We start from the raw sequence: 21,285 nt of genomic DNA, 5'->3' as shown, positions 1-21,285 counted from the left end.
TGCTGTCTTATGTGAGGCTTAACTTGGCTCTCCTCATCTTCCTACGTTCATGTCGATCAGGGACAATTATGATGTAGGCCTGACGAGGGAAGTACAATAATAAACGGCGTTTAGAAGTGATTGATGAAAAACGCGAAAGACTGCAATCGGCTCTGATTGCCAGCAACACGAGTGATGGACCATAAGTCTAGTAACGTCTTTGTTTTTAATAACATATTCTTTCTGGTGCACCTATACATGCGTTCCCTCGTCTTCATCCCTCCTCCAGCCTCCCTGCCACTCTCGCCCAGTCCATCTTCTTGTCATGTAAATCCTTGTAAATCTTTGGGGAAGGCTGGCGAGGTATGCAGCTGTGTGCACCCCGGGTATCAAGGACCTTGATCCAGCACCAAGTTTTAAACCCTGAATGGTGAAGTGCCTCTCACAGCTGCGGTAGTCTCACGCCCCCTGTGGAGGAGGCACCGGTCACGCGGCCCCCTTCCCCTGTGGAGGAGGATAGGGGATATTATCAGGAGAAAGCGCCAAGCCATTACGACTATATAGCACTTGGAAGGGGTCAGGATAAGGGTATGGGATAGGACGGGGGGAAAGGAATGGTGCCGAACCACTTGGACGGTCGGGGATTGAACGCCGACCTGCATGACCTGGTTGGGGAAATGTACTTCCAGTGATCACTTCTAATATTGTAGCGCTACTTTGTTCAAGGAAGATGGGACGTTGATGTCAAACTAGCTAATTACCATATGGACACTAGGAATTTATGTCAAACGAAAGATTAATAGCCCAGATGAGTTTTTGCGAGAGCAGCACCAACCTCCGCCCCATATTATTGTGTATTTGTAGTAACTGTTCCGACGGAACATATATTGGAGGGCGAGGGGGGGGGGAATGTTGTATCTGGTGACACCACAATAATTGAGAGGTGGAGGTCTCTACTCCCCTCCTCCTCATCTCCCCATCATGGGGGGGGGGAGGGCCCCTTCTCGCCCATCCCCTCGTTAATCACTTAGTCAATTTATCACTTTGTGCCATTTATAAACATCAATCATGTATGGATTAAGCCCCAAAGGCCATAAGTGCTTCAGTGCAGCGGGGGAGCGAAGTTTGAAACACAAGTTCGAAGTTCCCCTTGACTCAGCCCGTCCTCCAAACAGACCCAAAAGTGATTCCATGCACCCGCCAAACCCCAGCTGTTTATGAATGAAAAACGGTTTACACACGACTCATAACTGATGACGTTCGAACACTTCCGGAACACGTACTTCACTGACTAATTTTGTTCGAACCACAACGCTATAAATACTTTACTTCCGAAATACAAATAATCGTCAACAGAACCTAAACACCTAACCTAACCTATGCCTATATATGCACAATGCTAATGTATTATAATATTAATTTATATTTGAGAACATTCCCGTTTTGAATGAACAGCATGTTAAAATTTATGAATGCATCTGTGGGGTCGACCGCTGGATGTAATGGACTTGAGTCGAGGACGGGTTGCTTGAACACAACCTTCCAGTAGGGGGTGAAGAACCTGTCCAAACATCCGTTAGACCAACCCACTCCTAAGGATGACCATTGTGGTCCTGTTGGCTATTAACTTTCCTCGCCAGTTTTAACTGTTGGCGAGTCAGGCAGAGACTGTACGAACCAAATGTGTTGTTATAGATTCAGCTACCCGGAACAAGTTCCAAGTAGCACGGGCTATGGTGAGCCCGTAGTGGACTTACCTGACACAGGAGCGGCGCTCCGGTGGAACCAAATGTTTGCTGGACACTAATATATCCGGCGCCAATGACCTTGGCAAGTAATAAGCAGTTACTCGTGTACAAGTTTGTGTGGACATGTTTATGCATTAGAAGGTAGCTTAAAATAGTGCTATACATACAAGTTTGTATGCATACATACAAACTCGTAATCTTGCCATGTACGCTTGGCAAGATTACTATAAATATGACCCGCATGCAACATAGGGCGATGATTCCCCATAGATGACTTGAGGAATGATGAGTGAAGTGAATCTATTTATACCAAGAGTGTTGAAGAAACGGTCAGACGGGTCCCAACCAGCCTGGGTTGCGGTAGAGTTGTGGGCCTCTTGAAGCAACAACCCCCTTGATCACGTTATCAAGAAGAGGGGTAACTTGACCTGGGAGCTGATCAACTCCCAGAACTGATTCCAGGTGTGCTTGTAATAAATGAATGGTCTGATCTTGGAGATCAGATGATCAGATTAGATGGGAGCCGGTCGGCCGAGCGGACAGCACGCTGGACTTGTGATCCTGGGTTCGATCCCAGGCGCCGGCGAGAAACAATGGGCAGATTTTTTCACCCTATGCCCCTGTTACTTAGCAGTAAAATAGGTACCTGGGTGTTAGTCAGCTGTCACTGGCCACTTCCTGGGGGTGGAGGCCTGGTCGAGGACCGGGCCGCAGAGACACTAAAGCCCCGAAATCATCTCAAGATAACCTCAAGAAGATCATGAATGTTAACGTCTTGAGCTCACATTGGGATGTGTTTTAATGATGAGTATTAGTGTTGATGGCTGATCCTTTTATAATAACTAAAGTGTTGGATTGAATGTTTGCGTGTAGCCGGATTTTTATAAAAAAAATTAATATGGGTCAATTTTACTTATACCTAGTTAAAGTTACTTTATCTAATTATTAAATAGATAACCTAACCCGCCCGGATTTTTTTGCTGCAAACCCTGGTATGATTCCATATGGATACGCTAATCATTTAAGGGAAGTGAAAATAAGTGTGTGTAGACCAGTTTCTTTGATTCGGAAAAAAATTACCGCATTGAAATACTCCTTAATGGCGTTATATACATTAACTCTTTTTAAAGATAAACGAAATTGTACTAGCATTTTTTTAAGTTCTCTGAATCTTCTAATAATACAAAATATATAAAAATTGAGAGCTTATAATACACACTTTCATCGCTGTAATTTGTGTGATCAAAGGGTTGTGGATGGGAATGATTTCCCCGGGGGTACAGGTGTGGGTGACTCAGGTGTGTTACAGGTGGTGGATCCTCCCCCCAAGGTAACCAGTTGCCAGAGTTTGGTAGCTGCCAACCTTATCAGTGCTGATTGTACTTATCGTGAGTAACTTCCCTGCTCTCACCCATGCGGCTGTAGGCCGTTTTAACATGTGTGTTAATGTTGTCTTTGTGTGTTTTTAAAAACGTGGATATGTTGGCCTTAAATGTTGGTGTGGAGTGCGCAGTGCTTTCATTATGCGTGCTGCCATTTGTAATGTTGTCACCTTGCCTGTGTTCAGTTGTGTTCGCTTGTCTGCTGTTTAGTTATGCGTATCAAGGTGTTCGTTGGCTATTTCCCGGTGTTTTGTGTGGCAAGTGTTTTGTGTGGCAAGTGTTTTGTGTGGCAAGTGTTTTGGCTGTGTTTGTAGTTTTTTTTGTTTAGTTTTTGTTTCAGCAGGCAGCGCAATAGGCAGTGGGATTGTGCAATACACATTTGCCTAATATTTGCCTATTTGCCTAATAGGCAGTGGGTTTTTTCGTTATTTAAAAAAAAATGGTTTATTAATTATTTAAGAATGTATTAATTGTTAGTCACGGGATGTCTTTGTATCTGATCACTATTAGTTTTCTCGAGTCCTTAGGGAGTGTTGGGTGTCAGGTGTGTATGTGTGGTGTGACGTCAACTGAAGCTGGTGACGCAAGCTTTATCACTGCTCGATGTGTTGCGTCAGTGGCGCGGTGTAATGGACTACTAAATGGATTATTTAATGTGACGTTTACCTTGCAATACACAAGTTTACTTCCCCCAGCGTCTCGGTAGACCGTGTTACCAACACTGCCTGCTGTTTGTGGTCCCTCGCCACACCTATACAATTGGGTGTTGCTTGTGGCGTCTCGGCGCTCAAGCGGCTTCGTATGATGTGTCTGTTGTACCTTGTAGCCAGAACGCACTACTCGGGCGTTCATACAAAGCCCGATTTGCCTAATAGGCAGTAGGATTTTCGTTATTTAAAAAAAATTGGTTTATTAATTAATATTAGGAAAAGGAAAATGTATTAATTGGGTTAGTTTAGGATAAGGTGGGTTAGGGAGCGTGGGTTTGGTCATATTTCTACGCTAGTTTTAACTCTAAACAAAATGAAATATATAATGGAAAGCCTTATCATTTCATAAGAAAAATTTGAAATATATAATAATTCCGCTTATTAGGCAAATCGGACCTTGCATAGTAGGCCAAGTAGTGCTTTCTGGCTATTAGGTACAACATGTATATACTGACGAACGCTTAAGCGACCGGGGAGCCGGTCGGCCGAGCGGACAGCACACTGGACTTGTGATCCTGTGGTCCCGGGTTCGATCCCGGACGCCGGCGAGAAACAATGGACAGTTTCTTTCACCCTATGCCCCTGTTACCTAGCAGTAAAATAGGTACCTGGGTGTTAGCTGTCACGGGCTGCTTCCTGGGGGGTGGAGGCCTGGTCGAGGACCGGGCCGCGGGGACACTAAAGCCCCGAAATCATCTCAAAATAACCTCAAGACCGCTGTTGTGAAAGCTGAGTCGTGTGGTGGGCGGTGTGCACGGAACTGTTGTGGGAGGCAGGTAGTAACATGTGGTACAGGGGCCAGGGTTCCTTCAAACGCTTCCATATCCCCCCTTACGAAACCTCTACATCTTTCCTAGATTACTGCGGCGTAGTATGTATGTATTAAGCAGTTTACGGGGTTCGAAAGTGAACAACTCGAGGTTATTGTTTATTGCTAAACAATTATTATTGATAATTATGGAAAATATTGTTGAAGCACCCTTGTTGTGATTGAGGTCATACACTGTTTAATAAATCTAAACTAAGCTGCCATGCGTGAGGAAAGATGTAAATGTTTCGTAAGGGGTTATGGAAGTGTTGAACGAATCCTGGCCCAGGACTAATGTATGTAGCATGTACAAACTAACTTTAAACTACAAACTGTAGCATGTTTAAACTAACTTTAAACTTTGTATGTAGCTTAAACTTTAGAAATGGTGGAGTAGGAGTATTGTGTAGATTAGCGCAGTGTACTATTGTCGAGCCAAGTATTTGTGGCGATTGGAAAGTAATGGTGTGTGTAGAACATTAGTTTATCTCCAAACTGATGAATGCTCTTAACCGTTATCACCTCTTGTTAGAGGCGTGTGGGCTGTCTTTCTCTCTCCTCCATCTCTTCCTTCCCTCTCAGTTCCTTAACATCGCTCCTTTAAGTGTAAACTTGTGTATATCGCTACACACCGCCGCCTTCACCAGAATTGCACAGTTGCACCTGGCCCCAGGTACGAGGAAGGGTAGTTGAAGCGTCGCGTAGTTTACGGTACAACGAGGTTTGGCGGAAGTGGCCTGAACCAGCACCACATTCACACAAAAATTCATTGTAATGGATCCAGCTGCTCTGTGTTGTTGGATCGAGTGGACGTTTGTCTAGTCTCTGTTTTCCTACTATTTTTTCCTGCTTCAATTAGCGTGTGTTTGTCCGGGCGGGGTTTGTGTAGTGAGCGGGGCGGAGAGGAACTCCCTCCAGGTGAAAGTTGTCTTAACCGGTGAGGGAGGGAAGACGTTAGGTTCCTCTCGGGTTATGGGCGAGAAGCCTTGGGGACAGCTGCTCCGTCCTGCCCACCAGCTGTGGGCGAGGGAACTGGGGACAGCTCCATCCCACCAGCTGTGGGCGAGGGAACTGGGGACAGCTCCATCCCACCAGCTGTGGGCGAGGGAACTGGGGACAGCTCCATCCCACCAGCTGTGGGCGAGGGAACTGGGGACAGCTCCATCCCACCAGCTGTGGGCGAGGGAACTGGGGACAGCTCCATCCCACCAGCTGTGGGCAAGGATCAATATTGCAAGGGCAATGCAATATCCTTTGATACCTGGAACTACCTTCAGACTAGGATAAAAGTTACCATGTCTGCAGAGGCTGGACGTATAAAAGGGCAGGTGTGGCAGCCTGTTAGGATGTAGCCTCAACCTGGAGGAAACCCCAACACATTTTCAATGGAAGTGGTCTCGTTTAAGCTCGGTTTTCCCCTTAGGTCGTCATATGAATTTATCATTACAATTTTCTGCCAGCCAGGCCCATTGTCGGGGTCCAGCCTTTGTCGCATCTGATTCCTAACACAATGCCTCAAAATCTTTGAGGAAAGTAAAGTAACAATTCACAGTCATTAAAAAAGTCTTACGAACACAGTTGTATCATACGCAATATATGCCAATGTCCATCTGGGATGCTGTGCAATACCAGCTGCCGCCACCAGTCAATCCTCCTTACATGACGGACCAGCACTGACTCTCTTGATTACACTATAATCTTGCACCACCAAAACCTGCACTCTTAAAAAGCCTTATAATACAGCACTGTTGCACATACTGCGATATTTAATGCCATGTCATCCAGGGTCGAAAATTCTCTGCGTGTGTAGATAAGGGACTCTTCAAGCGTCGTGAGGAGTCACTGAAGACGAGGTGGCGTTCTTACCGAAGTATTTCCCTCTATGGACTGCGAGCTGATTGACTGAAGATGATTAAGTCGCCCAAGAGGTGGCACGGGCATGAATAGCCCGTAAGTGGTGGCCCTTTTGAGTCGTTACCAGTATCAAGAGCTGATATTGGAGATCTGTGGAGGTGAGACTGCACCCTGCGTGACGGGAGATGTCTCCCGTGAATGTGTCCCAAGCAGAGAGAACTGACTACCCAGATATACAAGAGTACGTCTCCTCGACTGTCATTGGTGAATCCACCTCCCGCCGTGCAGGCAGAGGCCACACCACCACCTAACTACGTCCGCCTTGTTTCAGTGTCTGCCAAAGTTGAACACTTTGTGGGACGACGCATTAATAACACTTAATATTGATAACATTCCGTAACACACACACAGCCTTAACTAGTTCAGGGCGCAAGTTAGCAGGTTAATGGCATGACCAAGGAGCTTTGAGAGTTACAAAAGTGTTTGGGGGGGGGGGGGGGAAACAAGGAAACTGTAGTAGGCAGTATTTAGGATTGTCTCACGATGATAGGACAACCAAGATTAATGGTGGGGGGGGGGGGAGGCCGTGAAGACATAAACAAACCACCTCAGAGGTACATTACACGATTATTTGGACTATTATAATCTGGGGTTGAGTGCACTTCGGTGTGCGTTGGAACAGTTGATGTTACTTGCGATCACAGAGACAGATGAACAATATGAACTGGTAACTTCAGCAAATTATCCACTAATCGCTAATAATTGACACAATCAGTAGCTGATAAAAACAAATCGTGCCCAGGGGGGCCGGTCGGCCGAGCGGACAGCACACTGGACTTGTGATCCTGTGGTCCTGGGTTCGATCCCAGGCGCCGGCGAGAAACAATGGGCAGAGTTTCTTTCACCCCTAGCTGTTACCTAGCAGTAAAATAGGTACCTGGGTGTTAGTCAGCTGTCACGGGCAGCTTCCTGGGGGTGGAGGCCTGGTCAAGGACCGGGCCGCGGGGACACTAAAGCCCCGAAATCATCTTAAGATAACAAAGATAACCTTCACACACTCCCTCTACTCAAAACTCCAACTACCATCATCATAAAGACATCACAGTGTACCCCCCCACTCCCCCTCCCCATGCACCCCCCCCCCCCCCCCCCACTCAATATTTTGTGCAGTGAAGGGTCCGCCTGGCAGTGGCTTTGGGGAACATTTCTTCATCATCTGTGAAGAAATGTTATTCAATGCCTTGTTATTGATGTTTTGCTGTTTTAAACTTCAGTTTCAATTGTCTTGTGTTGTAAAACTGGGCTCACTGTGAAGGTTATTTGTTCTTGTTCACGAAGAACTGGTATCTGCAACTGATGTTAAATGTTATACAATCTGATGCATTAGTCAGCATCACGGCCTAGTTCTAAGCATTGAACATTGAACACTAAAATCGGGAAACTTCTTTTGAAAAGTAAACATATGGTTACAATTATTGTTAGACTGAATACGTAAACAACATTGTAAATCAAGTTGTTAGACATAAATTGCATTAAGAGTGATGATGGTAGGACGGCTAGCCATCTCTGAGGCGCCTTTGCATCTTTCCGGAGGTTATGCCAAAAGGTAGATTTATCTTGGAATGTCTGCATGGTTTATCCCGTGTTGCATGTCCGTGGCGTCACTGGAAGGCAGCTTCCCAGGCTTGGCGTAACAGACAGCACCGTTATAATTGGTGTTACCAATACTACACTGTAGCCCCCCTGCGTCAGAGGGACGCAGGGGATGATAACCTGGGACTCGCTAGCGACAGGCAGCCGGGCTGAGAGAGGACGGGAGCAGGCAGCAAGTCAATCCAGCGGCATTGGGAAGACCTTGTGGCAGTGTGGTGCAGGCAGCCTATCGATCATAAGATGGGGGAGGGCAGGACCTGGAGCCACCGAATGGACAGACTGACGCCGCAGTAATTACAGTCCAATCTCCCCCTCTCTCTCTCCTCCCTCTCTCTCCTACAACGGTACCGACCCCCCGTGGCCCGAGCGACCCCGTTCACTTTCCCTCACTACCTCATAATCACGTAATTGACCGCCCCCGCGACTTGCGTGAGGCCCGCCAGTGCGTCACATACTCTCTCCCGCCGCACCGACGACCTCGTGGTTCACCCTCACTTAAGAGTCAACTTGAGAGCTGTGCGGGCCTGCGTCAGTCCACGCACCTGTCCGTGCACCTGTCCGTGCACCTGCTACTCTTGCAACATTGTGCTGGTTTAGAGGTCAAGGTCACCGGCCGAGGTCAGCTGGGGCACTAAAAGGTGGACCGATTTACTAAAGTTGTTACCTAGTAAAGAACCTATTAAAACTATAATGCAGTTTTAAATATTCCTTTGCTTGGCTTGGCGTCATCAACCCGTGACGTCTGTTGTGAGAGAACTGCGGGTTGTTAACGTTAATCATTCATGTTATCGTTTTGCCTCGTTACTCTTTGTCCTAAATAGAGATTATTCTGAAATTATAACTTTATTGAATTAAAAATCGATGGTTTAAAACATAAAAAGTGTCTACTGAATTGCCTTGTTACTCTTGTTTTATGGCAGAGTACTCTTTAGTTTCTCCTTCCAGGTAAACCTACCACAAGGTTTACCTGGGGTAGGTTGCCAGTGTTTCCTTCAGCAGCCCGGCATGTATCCAAACACCTTTGCATGATCACTTGATCGGTACGGTGCTTGCAGGACTATATATTCCAAACAACTTTGTTCGTCCGGAACAGCCTACAGGAACCAAGCATGGATGTGCAACACTTCCGGAGCAAGTATGGTACCGCCCGGTATTCTCCGGAGCGAGTATGGTACCGCCCGGTATTCTCCGGAGCGAGTATGGTACCGCCCGGTATTCTCCGGAGCGAGTATGGTACCGCCCGGTATTCTCCGGAGCGAGTATGGTACCGCCCGGTATTCTCCGGAGCAAGTATGGTACCGCCCGGTATTCTGACTGGCCTTGCAGGGAGCTCTTATCATGGGACAGAAATGACCATATTCGCTGAATGTGTCACTCTCCTGGTACCCTAGAGCAGCAGGTCAGCCTTGGATATAAAGTCTTGCACCTCTTCATAATTACTCGACCGGAGGCAAGGTTTTTCAACAAGGATCAGTATCCTTTGAGTCCTGAGATAAGGTTTAAGTGATGATCAAAAGTAGTGATACACTTCAGTGGTGGGTTTATAATGTATATATAATGTATCTTATTTCTAGTCTGGCTAGGACCAGTCTAGAGTACAGCATCGTGGCTACTACTAGTAATATGTTGTTTAGATTCGGCTACTAGAACAAGAAGTTCAAGTAGCACGGGCTATGGTGAGCCCGTAAGTGGAGGCTCTTTGGAGCTATTATCTGTCAATAGCTATACCAGTAATATAAGAGAGCATCAATAAGATGTATTAATGAAGGTAAATCGGGTTAGGTAAAGGCTATTTATTCCGTAAACGGAGATGTATTTACTCTAAAACAAATAGTATTGACGTTGTAGCACTAAAGTTATAGCACTGACCCGAGTAAAAATCACAGCCAGCCACTGTGGTGGACCGGACCACCCGCCAGAGGATTATGGCCGCTCGGGGGCGCTGTTCTGCTTCTCAAATACTGCCACGTTTTTGGCGGGAACTCGTGCTAGCCAGTAGTAAGAAACCCCGCTGTATACCTAGCTACAGGGCTCGGGCAGGTCCATGGAGGAGGCGGCACCACTGCGCTGTGGCTTGGGGGTGGCCATGAACACCATCTAGGAATGCGAACACTGCCTTTATACGCAAATCTTAACACATTTGCGTATAGGAAATTTTAAGAGGTAGGCTACGTTTAAGAAGAGCTAGGCTAGCGACTGACATTGAGTGGGACACCATAGCAACATTCTGGGGGTTGCTATGGTGGACTATTTGCGCGTTAAAGACGACAGACGTACCAGGTATGCGTCATGAGGTGCGTCAGTATGAGAACTGTACGCGTTTGCGCACTATACTGTATACCGCGGATATGAATGTCACGTTATTTTGATTGCGAAAACCATATATACATATATGTACATGTTAAGACCTTAGTGTACGTGGTGCCGACGTCGCCTGTGTGTTGACTGACTACGGGTCTCACATTTGTAGCAAACACTGATAAATTGTCACTGAGATTACTGCCCAGCACGCCACTCTCACGCACGCGCTCTGCACGCACGCACGCTTCAACTTTCGTTCCACTAGCTGCCAGTTCATGCTAATTAAAAGAATAACTTTCACTGCTCACGAATGATACCAAAAAAAGTATACTTTTCATTTTATTTGAGCAAAAGGAAGACTCCTAATAGCTTGAGGTGAGCAGTGTGGAGATGGATAGTTGAAAAGCTCAGTGGTGGATTTTTCATTTATATTTCCAGGAAGAAATCTAATTTCCAGTACCCTGATGGTGCAGAAATTAATGGCTGCTCTCATTCGGGTTTTCAGTTGTATAGTTCTATCATGAATACAGTATTAAAAAAAAAGACTCGCTTGAGGTATGAAAAGGGACTGATGTGAATTTGTCGTACAACTCCTCATTGGGGAATTCTGCAAAGATCGTGAAAATTGTAATTAATTTTGTCAATAAAGATGTTAATAATAAAATAAGTGTCTTGGAAAAACGGCAATAGTTAAAATCATGGTTGTGAACTTGTGGTGATGTCTCCGTGGGAGAGTCGTGTGTGTGTGTGTCAGGTGGTGGTGAACCAGAGCTCTGAGAGAGAGATTCGTCGCTTGCATGACAACTGGCCTTGTCTTAGAATACCAGCTCTCATTTGTGACAATTTTATTGTTAATAAGTGCAAAATCAATGTGATAATGACGTACTGGCGGGCAGCGGCACCAGGATGTGAGAAGCAGGTCCGGGTCGCGGGAGGCTGGTATCAGGTCTCCCGGAAGCTGGCGTAAGTAATCCATGTCGGTACTTACGGGGTTATTCATGTCCGTGCCACCTCTTGGGTGGCTTGATCTTCATCCATCAATCACGTCTGTACCATGCTGACCTTAGTGATGGTGGGAAAGGGAATTGAGGTCTAGTTTTATTTCCCTTCGCCTAGCCTTGTTGTACCTGCTGTGTGCTTAAGTAATCCCGGCTTCAGTTCTTTGTCGAATCTGAGCTTGAAGCTGTTGATCGAGGCAGCTTCCACGGCGGGTCGTGACGGGGCATTTCATTTGAGAACGGTATTTCCTTACATTTTTTATTCGTTTACATGCGCAGGCGATGAGTCACAATAATGTGGCAAAAGTATGTTGACCAGACCACACACACTAGAAGGTGAAGGGACGACGACGTTTCGGTCCGTCCTGGATCATTTTCAAGTCGACAATCTACTTGAGAATGGCCAAGGCCGGACCGAAACGTCGTCGTCCCTTCACCTTTTAGTGTGTGGTCTGGTCAACATTCGTTTACATTTCTTTCTCTTCTGTATATATCCTCTTGCCCAATATTGTCTTAATATCAAGGGGGTTTTGTGCGTGTATCTTGTACATTCCTTTGTGTCTTGTATGTATTGGTCATAGCTTCTACTGGATGGTGAAATTGAGTTATTCTTTATCTTCGTAATCTTGGCACTAGGCTTGTCGCAAACCTCAGCACTTTTCTAGTTTTATGCTTCCCCGAGGCGAAGACTCCAGGCTGGTGATGGTGTTCCAGTATTCGTCTAACATTGCATTGATTGCCTTGGAAGAGTCCTTTCTTAAGTGTTTAAATGTCATTATAATAGTTTAACTTTCAATATACTGCCAATGTTCTCTCCTTTTTTTCTTTCTCTTTCTCTCTTTTTCTTTCTTTTTTTTCTTATTTTTTCAGAGTTGGTGTTTGAATTACTTCACTTCCAAGTTTTCTCTCGCCAGATTCCTGTAGATTCCTTCCTGTTACGGGGTAGTCTTCCTTGTCTCCTGCCCCCACCCCCCTCTTTCCCATCTTTATAACCTTGTACATGTTGGAAATAGAATTTTCGACATCCAGATGAGGGCAGCCAGAGGTCTGCCCTCTTCTGCAGTTTGCTGAGGTCGTTCTGCAAGTCCTGCAATGGACTCGTTGTGCCGGAGCAAGTTAAACTATTTATAAACCAAATTCCAACATCCACTCGGGGCCACCACTGGGCTGCATCACCATGCAGAACCTGGCCAGTGTCACTATACCCTTATCTTAACTTGCTTTAACCATCACCGCTACTTATAATGACTAATGTCATCACCACCTTCCGCTGCCCTTAGCGCAGTGGTCAGCGCAGTCGGTTCACAACCGAAAGGTCCTCGGTTCGAATCCCGTGGCAGGTTTAGATGTCGGATGCTTCTTTTCACCAAAGCAGGTTTGACTACTAAGCACTTGAGGATAAGAGGCCAGGGAGGTGGGACGGGAGGACAGAGCTGTGATGGGACACTGTGCGACTACGGAGCAGGTGGGAAGTTTGAACTAGGACCCTGTAAGATGCTAGGCCGGCGCTGCACCGACGAGTCCAAGTGGATGGTCCACGAGGGTGGTGAAGGCGGCCCGTTAGGTAGACGGGAGAGTGTGTGTGGGACTTGCTGCGTGGGAATTGTAGTGTTTTTGTCAGTCATAACTTAAGGGCAACGGCCGCCGACGCTCCTTCCTCCTCCTTCGTCTTCCCTCCTGTGTAATTAAACCCCCGGTGCTTGGCATAATACCTATCAACTTGTACCCCATCCTTCTCCCTTTCAATCCTCCTTACCCTACATTCCCCTTCAACTTCCAAGCCTCCCTCTCCCCATCCCACCTCGCCTGTACTCGCCTAGTTGTGCTTACGATGGTTGAGCTTGACCTCTCTGGTCCCGCCAAAGAATAAAGTCCCAAGCTCCCTGTGTTAGTGCAGGCTAAAGTGCTCCCCTCCCCTCCCTGTAGGAGTTAGTGCCTTAGGATATTGTTGTGCTGGGTGCGTGACCGGCGTGTTCTCGCTGCTTGGCAAGTGTCACATTTAAAGTGGTTTTGCGTTTAGCCAGTACCGTTGAACCCTATAGGCCACCTATCTGACCTATTGCGGCCCATGGTCATCAGTCAGCGTCGTTATTGCCGTTCTTAATTTTCGATAAATTACCGGAATTCCGACTGTGTTCGGAAGCATCAAAATTGGCGCATTGATTGTCGAGGGAATTAGAAGACGTGGTCAGGTCGGCACTTGACTTCACCTCGTCCACAACTTTAAAGCCAGGTTCGACAAGAAATGTGAATTGCAGGTTGTTTAATTATAACGCAAGAGATACAACAGGGCTATTGGTAGTCTTGGCATAAACAGCTAGACCTCGCGTCCCTATTGGCAAGGATAGGCAAGCACGGGTAGGCAACTAGGTGAGGCATTGTGTTGACCCGAAGGAGAGTATAGAGCGTGGCCGGGTCAAAGCAGAGGTATACAACATATCTTCTACACTGAAGTGCTCGAGTCGTTATATGGGTCAACAGTCTCCTGTTGGCAAATTTAATAGATGAACAAATCCACAAGGGCAGTGACAAGGATTCGAACCTGCGTCTGGGAGCATTCCAGACTGCCTTAATCATTTGATGCATCACGTTAGTGTGATCTCTGTGTGTGTTAATACAGATCTGTAACCGTAACCCCGAAGGCTTAGATCAACACTTTGTTAGAGCAGTAATGACGACCTTGTTCCCGTGTCAGGTAAATCAGGCGGTACATTTAGTTGACAACTATAATGCCCGTAATTTCCTATCACACAGCTAAATTGACTACATTGATTTAACAGGACCAAGGTGATTACAGCGGTAGTAGTCATGACACAAATCGCTTACAGCAACAAGTACAACAGCGGCCCCAGCAGGTGTGGTGTTGTGGTGGGCGTAACTCTCAGTTATGGTGGGGGGGGGGGAGTGAGTAGAAGGGGGGGGGGAGGGAGTAGAAGGAGGGGGGGGACGTAGGGGTTTGATGGGGGGGGGGAAGGTGGCGATGTAATGTGAGAACTGTGTAATTGAGAGAACTGGATAAGCACCTCCAAAGGATACCTGATCAACCAGGCTGTGACTCATACGTCAGGCTGCGAGCAGCCGCGTTCAATAGCCTGGCTGATCAGTCCAGCAACCAGGAGGCCTGGTCGACGACCGGGCCGCGGGGACGCTAAGCCCCGGAAGCACCTGAAGGTAAGGAGTATACGTCAAAATGCGACGCTCTATTAGGAGGGAGAGTTGCGTTCCCACACCATGTTGTGACGTCATAATGGTCACGGGTTTTAGGATCATCTTAGCGAAGAGTTCATAAGAGTGATGTATTATGCGCTGTGTACATTCATGTGTCACAAACTTAGACCAAGTGTCATTAATTTGAAGTGTTTTCGAAGCCTTGAGCGAGCACCATAACATCCCGGAGGGTCCCCCATCCCTCCCACCCTGGGGCCAGATTCACGAAGCAGTTACACAAGTACTTACGAACGTGTACATCTTTCCTCAATCTTTGACGGGCTTCGCTACATTTATTAAACAGTTTACAAGCATGAAAACCTGCCAATCAGCTGTTATTGTTATAAACAGCCTCCTGGTGCTTCGGAGCTCATTAACTGTTTAATAATTGTAAACAAAGCCGCCAAAGATTGAGAAAAGATGTACAGGTTCGCAAGTGCTTGCGTAACTGCTTCGTGAATCTGGCCCCCTGGCCTAGACACAGCTGGAGTGGAGAGCAGCAGCACAGCGGGCCTGGTTGGGCAGCTTAGCTCTGCTCTCTGGTAACAATGGTCCGGTCCGGCTGGTTGTGGCAACAGTGTGCCTAACGGTATACTCGTAAAGTGGTACAGTGGTTGTGGTCCTTTGTCAGCAAAGTTACATTTGGATATGATTAGCTACAGTGTACAAATCCACACGGGCCATGGTGAGGGTTCGAACCTACGTTCGAGAGGATCCCTGTAGTTTAGTGTAGCTCCAATGTTATTCGTACTTAAACTATTTTGTTTATCTTTTTAGTCGTTGGTTTTCTACATTCTACGTCGTTGTCTACCGGTCGTTATCGTCGTCCCGTCTACCTTGAGGGGGGTTCCCAAGATCAATGACCTCGCGGCCCGGTCTCTGAGACAAGCATCCTGGTTGGTGGGGTCTGGTCAGTTGGGCAGTTAAACGCAGCCTGATGTATGAGTCACAGCCTGGTTAATCAGGTATCCTTTAGAGGTGTTTATAAAGTTCTCCTTAAAACCGCGAGAGGCCGACTAGTCGTGCCCCTCTGAGAGAATACTGGGGCTGTAAAATGGAATCGAATTCGCGTCTCTGGACTTGTGAGGCACCAGCAGTACCGATAGACAGGATGCACTCATGGTTCGGTCGGTAGTGCATGTGCTTGGTAATGATTCCATGGATGCAGGTTCCATCCCGTCGTTTGTATGGAGGTCTGCGTTCAATCCCCGACCGTCCCAAAGTGGTTAGGCACCATTCCTTTCCCCAGTCCCATCCCTAATCCTTATCCTGACCCCTTCCAAGTGCTTATATAGTCGTAATAGCTTTGCACTTTCCCCTGATAGTTCCTTTCCCTTACATTCTCTAGACAATGTTTACACTGACAACATCAGACTTACTCGTGCCACAAGTCACCAACGTGGCTATTGTTTGGTTACTCAGACAACGCACATTAAGCCAAATTGACTCGTTACGACCGGAAAAGGCAATTCAGGATGATGCTTATGAGAGGCGGAGGTTATTACTGGATAATCTGCTCGGGGAAGGTCGCCGAGCGGCCATTATAACGGGAGGGAGTAGTGGTGACCTCGGGTATAGGGTACAGGGTCACCACCTCTCACGGGGAAGGGGTTGAGGTCGACTTGGTGATGCGACAGGTTGAGACCAATGGTCCAGAAACATGTTCCGTTGAGTATTTGGCTGTATGTAACGTATACGATCGAAATGAGACGTTCTTTGTCAGAGGACAGGTTGATTTCTCCCTCGTAAGGAACATTCTTCACTTTGCACTGGTTCCTTGCATCCTTACTTTTCTCTTGGCCTTCATTTGTTTTCTCAATCGTCTTTCTCTCCACGTATAGTCAGCCGATGTCACTGTGCGCTTGTGTGTTCTCGAAATCCTATCTCAGTGATGATTGTGCTCAGTTCGGCTTGTGACCTTCACATTTTGTCCCACCTACCTCTTTCATCCTCCAGTTCCCCGCCTCCCCCCTTGTCCCCCTCCCCCCTTGTCCCCCTCCCCCCTTGTCCCCCTCACCCCCTCCACCACAACCTCCACACCTGGCCTGGGCGTCTTCTAGTCGGATGGCTTCTCTTTGTAGCTCCTTCCCGTTTAATTATCCTTTACCAGAGACGACATTTGATATCTGGTGAGAGGCTGGGATGAGGTGGGGGCTGTGAGGGGCAGGGGGTGGGGGTTATGAGGGACAGGGGGTGGGGGGTTGAGGGGAGATGGAGGGTAAGGTAGAGAAGGATGGGGGGGGGGGATGCTCGTGACAAGACTTTAAGTGAAGAAAAAGTCGAGGGGCGGAGCCTTACACATGGAGGAGACAGGCGTGTAGAGCACAATATACTCCAGCACCCTCCTGGAGCCCGCCACGCAACTCTCGGTACCCAACACTACTCTTCACTTGCACGTTACTGCTCCTTATAGACGCCCGTAGGTCCTCCTGTCAGCGCCCTGGGTCCCGCCGGTCAACCATCCTATCGGGGGATGTACGTTCATATATTTATCTAGGTTGATCCTGTGGTCACCTGCTGGTGGAGCCGGGTGTGAGGGCGCCCCAGTGTGTAGTGTCAAGGGCAATGTCGTACTTTAAGAGAAATTGATTTGTCAATTTATACTTTTATACTTTGCTATGCATAGCATATACTCCATCTTATTGTTTAAATGTACAAGGTATTCACATCTCTCGGCGGATAGCGTTAAACTCTTTATCGGGTGTTCTTATTAAACTTGAAGTCTAGGTGGCTAATTGTTGATATTCAATCACGTGGTAAACATTTCCATCACACAGCCGGCAGTCACTGTACTCGCCTAGTTGTACTTGTGGGGGTTGAACTCTGGCTCTTTGGTCCCGCTTCTCAACTGTTAATTAACTGGTGTACAGATTCCTGAGCCTACTGGACTCTTATCATATCTACATTTGAAACTGTGTATGGAGTCGGCCTCTACCACATCAATGCCTGAGAATTGGTGTGGGAATTGATCAATGCCTGAATTGATTGATGTGAGAAACGAAAATTGCGAGAATTGAACGGGATAGAACTTGCATATCTGGACTCCCCCAGGCGCACACATTACTGTTGTTTTTGATATCGAACTTAACCCCCCATGCATGAAGCATTTAGACGACCCGATGAGAACACCAAGGCTTGTGAACCAGACCAGCTGTGTAAGAGTCCAAACCTGTGGTAATCGGCGCACTTGTACCCATTGTGTGTGTGTGGAAGCCGGCACCCGCCGTCCTCCATGACTTGTGATCATGGTATACTGTTGTAATCTTCCACAAAGGAAGGAGGGCGACCTCACTCCAGCCACCACACACATTGTTCCCTTCTCATTCCTCATTCTTAGCACATTTACTCAAGGTATGAATATTTCCAGTATGACTTTGTATGACAGTTTACAAGTTGCAGCTTTTATTGTGGACTCGCCACGCCTTGCATTTGCTTGGATTAAAGTCTAGCAGCCATTTGTGTGTGTGGTGATTAACTAGGTCCTGTAGTAATTTGAAATCGTCCTCCTGATTAATTCATCTTATTGGCCGTGCGTCTTTGGAAAATATTGACCAAGTAATTAAGATCCTTCATGTTAAGTCGCAGACAAATGTCGGAAACTGTGTGTTCGTGGCATTTGTGGTCCTCCGCTTGCTTGTCCTCCTCCTTGGTCTCTCATCTCCACACTAACTTGTTTCCTGTCGGGTAGGTCTTCTCATAGTTCAGCAGACTTCCTGGAACTCCGGACTATTTCTGTACTTTATGTAAGAGCCGCCTGTGTGAAACTGTGTCGTAAGATTTTCTGGCAACCTCGTGCAGGGTATCCGGGCCGCGCGGCCTTTACTTACTTTATTTTTACTTCCCTTCCGTGCAAAACGAAGTAAACAAAAACAATAATTCCGTGCTAGGAGTTTCATTGGTCTCATAATTGACCTTTGACCTAACTGGTGTACTTGTGAATGATATTATGAGTTGCACCCTATCCCTTTAGGGAGCCGAGCGGACAGCACGCTGGTCTTGTGATCCTGTGGTCCTGGGTTCGAACCCGGGCGCCGGCGAGAAACAATGGGCAGAGTTTCTTTCACCCTATGCCCTTGTTACCTAGCAGTAAAATAGGTACCTGGGTGTTAGTCAGCTGTCACGGGCTGCTTCCTGGGGGTGGAGGCCTGGTCGATGACCGGGTCGCGGGGACACTAAAAGCCCCGAAATCATCTCAAGATAACCTCAAGAAGATATCCCATAGCCCCAATGTTTTCTCACGTACGGTTATATTGTGATCTTATTTGCATGAATATATGACGTTAGCCATCTTTCAACTATCGGGTAGTTTACTCTCTGCAGTAAAGTATTGTACATTATTGACACGTTTGACTAGTACCCCCTCCCCCCCCCATCCCTCTCTGTATGCATAAGATTATTGCCAGCCATTCGTTAGAGCGGCGACTGGAGTTAATGTAAGGAAGTGCGCCGCACAATTCAGGTTGGGCCTCTTAAGGGTAAGATAACGCTAAATGGGAGGCAGATGTTTGGGAGGCAGGCAGGAGGGGTGAGGTGAAGCCCCTGGTGCAGGGGGTGTGGCAGAGGGACGCCAAAGGCAGGAAGGTGAAGGGCGGCTGCTGGGGAAAGGGAATTTTTGGTATATTTTTTCCCCCCCTTTTAAGAAGAGGTCAGTGATGCGGGATGGATCAAGTTTCCCCGTAGCCTCCACCCCCCGAGGGTCTGTGTGCTCACAATAGGGGTTGTCAAGGATTGTTTTGATTTCAGTTTTAAGACTAGACCGGATATCTTTCATTGACTTGCTCACTATTCTGTCTGACGTGAGCCTTTCTCTCGCTCGCGCTGTGATGGGCCGCAACTGCCTGTCTCTTGGAACACACCCGTTACGTAGGGAAGGATGTTGTGTATGGACCTATAACTCGGCAGCCAGCAGAGTGGGTTGCACAGCCCTATTCCCTCCCGTTTGATTCTTCCAGTTAGGGAATGGTGGAGAGTGGTGACAGAACTCAATGGTTAAATGATCATTGCTTGTACGAGGCCAGTGACCGCGTTGTTGCTGCGGTTGTCTCGCATTAATCGATCAGTTTCAGTGTATATTCAGCAATGAAGCGCGTCAATGATTGAGCAAGTACAACTCGAACCGAACTTGCAGGCATATAACTTGCCACTGATTTTTTTTAAAACAAAGGCAGTGGACTTGTATACTGTGACTCAGAGTGCACTCCTGGCATTGAACGCACATAGTAGTGACGCCCAGAAAATAGTAATATTCGAATGAATGTTTTAGCTGCTAAAGAAAACAGATTTTTAAATTAAATTCCTTTGAATGCCATCACATGTTGGCATCTCAAGGCATGACACTGTTGATATGCTTGCAAAGACAGCCTATAGAAAACCAGTAGTAGAAATTGATACGAGTGTTTCATTAGCAGTGACAGAGAATACTTAAACAAATATCTAATGAAAATCTCAGACCTAACAAATTCACAAAGACCTGGAAGTTGCAGCATTTAACATTATGATAAATATCGTGAGATATACATATATGGAACTCAGCAATGCGATGTTACAATGGCCAGAATACGCCTGGGATATAGACGTATCTGGCAGCTCCCTCAAAACCCAAATGTCGAGTACACAATGTGTCAACTTTGTGAAAGAGAAAACATGCACTCTCTTGAACATTATATTGTAGAATGTCCCATATTGGCTGACTCTCGCCCTCCTGGGCTAAGGTATGCTGAACTGTGTAACTACTATATGATACTAGAACACTTGATATATTGGACTTGTACCCAAGATTGACTATGATATATAACATCTGTTATATAATGTATTGTACCTATACAATGTCATACATTTGTTATACAATGTACCTATGACGTGAACTTTTAAAAGCATCTTAATCACCAGTCAGAGTAGGAGACGGGTGTATGCGTGGATATGTGTACGTATATATGTACGTGTGTGTGTTTGTATACATACGTGGAGGCTGGTCAGAATTGCATTTCACCTTTGTAAACGCACGTTAATGATACTATGTAAAAAGACACCTCGAACACTGTTTATGTAGAACAGACGTAAACCTGTGTATTTATGTAGGTTAGCTTAGCATTTTATAAGCATACAATCACCTTCTGTGGTTCAATAAATCACTGAATTATATGTTTAACAGATCTCTAACCCTGTCCATGGAGGACAGAAGAAATTGTATATATGCTGGTTAGTATTGTAGATGTGTGGCCACGTTTGTGTAGGAAATAATAATAATAATAAAAGGTCTTTGGTCTGGTGCAGCAAGCGTGGTACAGCACCTCCGGAAGACCGACTAACGCTGAGGTGTGTAGACAGTTGTGGTCGTGAACTTGAGAGCCAAACAGGAAGTGGTGAGCCAGGAGGGGTTGAGGAGGAGAGAGAGGGAAGTGTAACCCCCAGCGCTCGGTCAAGACTGGTGAGGGGCAACACTAGGGTGTCAACCTGTTTAGCCAACACCCAGACTCAAATCACGTGCTATCTTAACAACTGCTGCTGGAAATCGCTGTAATTCTGACTGTATCGAAGAGCTACAGTACAGCTTGCCCGAAACGCTATGCGTATTAGTGGCTCTAGGTATTGTATGCACTAGCTCTATCTCTAAATCCAACAGCATGTTTGTAACTCTGCATCTAT

General features: G+C 46.7%; 1 protein-coding gene and 1 long non-coding RNA gene across 7 annotated transcripts in view; both read left to right on the top strand.

Moving 5' to 3' along the window:
* Positions 1-21,285, top strand: part of nuf (rab11 family-interacting protein nuf) — a 228,118-nt gene that overhangs the window by 111,696 nt on the left and 95,137 nt on the right. The gene's annotated exons all lie outside the window — the stretch shown is intronic.
* LOC123761737 (uncharacterized) overlaps positions 1-21,285 on the top strand; it is a 32,935-nt gene that overhangs the window by 10,912 nt on the left and 738 nt on the right. Inside the window, exon 2 of the long non-coding RNA XR_006773257.2 lies at positions 20,914-21,225. This is a non-coding gene — a long non-coding RNA (uncharacterized lncRNA). The remainder of the gene's footprint in view (positions 1-20,913; positions 21,226-21,285) is intronic.

The sequence above is a fragment of the Procambarus clarkii genome, chromosome 24 (genome assembly GCF_040958095.1).
Source record: "Procambarus clarkii isolate CNS0578487 chromosome 24, FALCON_Pclarkii_2.0, whole genome shotgun sequence".
In the NCBI taxonomy this organism is placed as follows: Eukaryota; Metazoa; Arthropoda; class Malacostraca; order Decapoda; family Cambaridae; genus Procambarus; species Procambarus clarkii.
The sequence above is the reverse complement of the archived record's forward strand: the minus strand, read 5'-3'. Positions and strand labels throughout refer to the sequence as shown.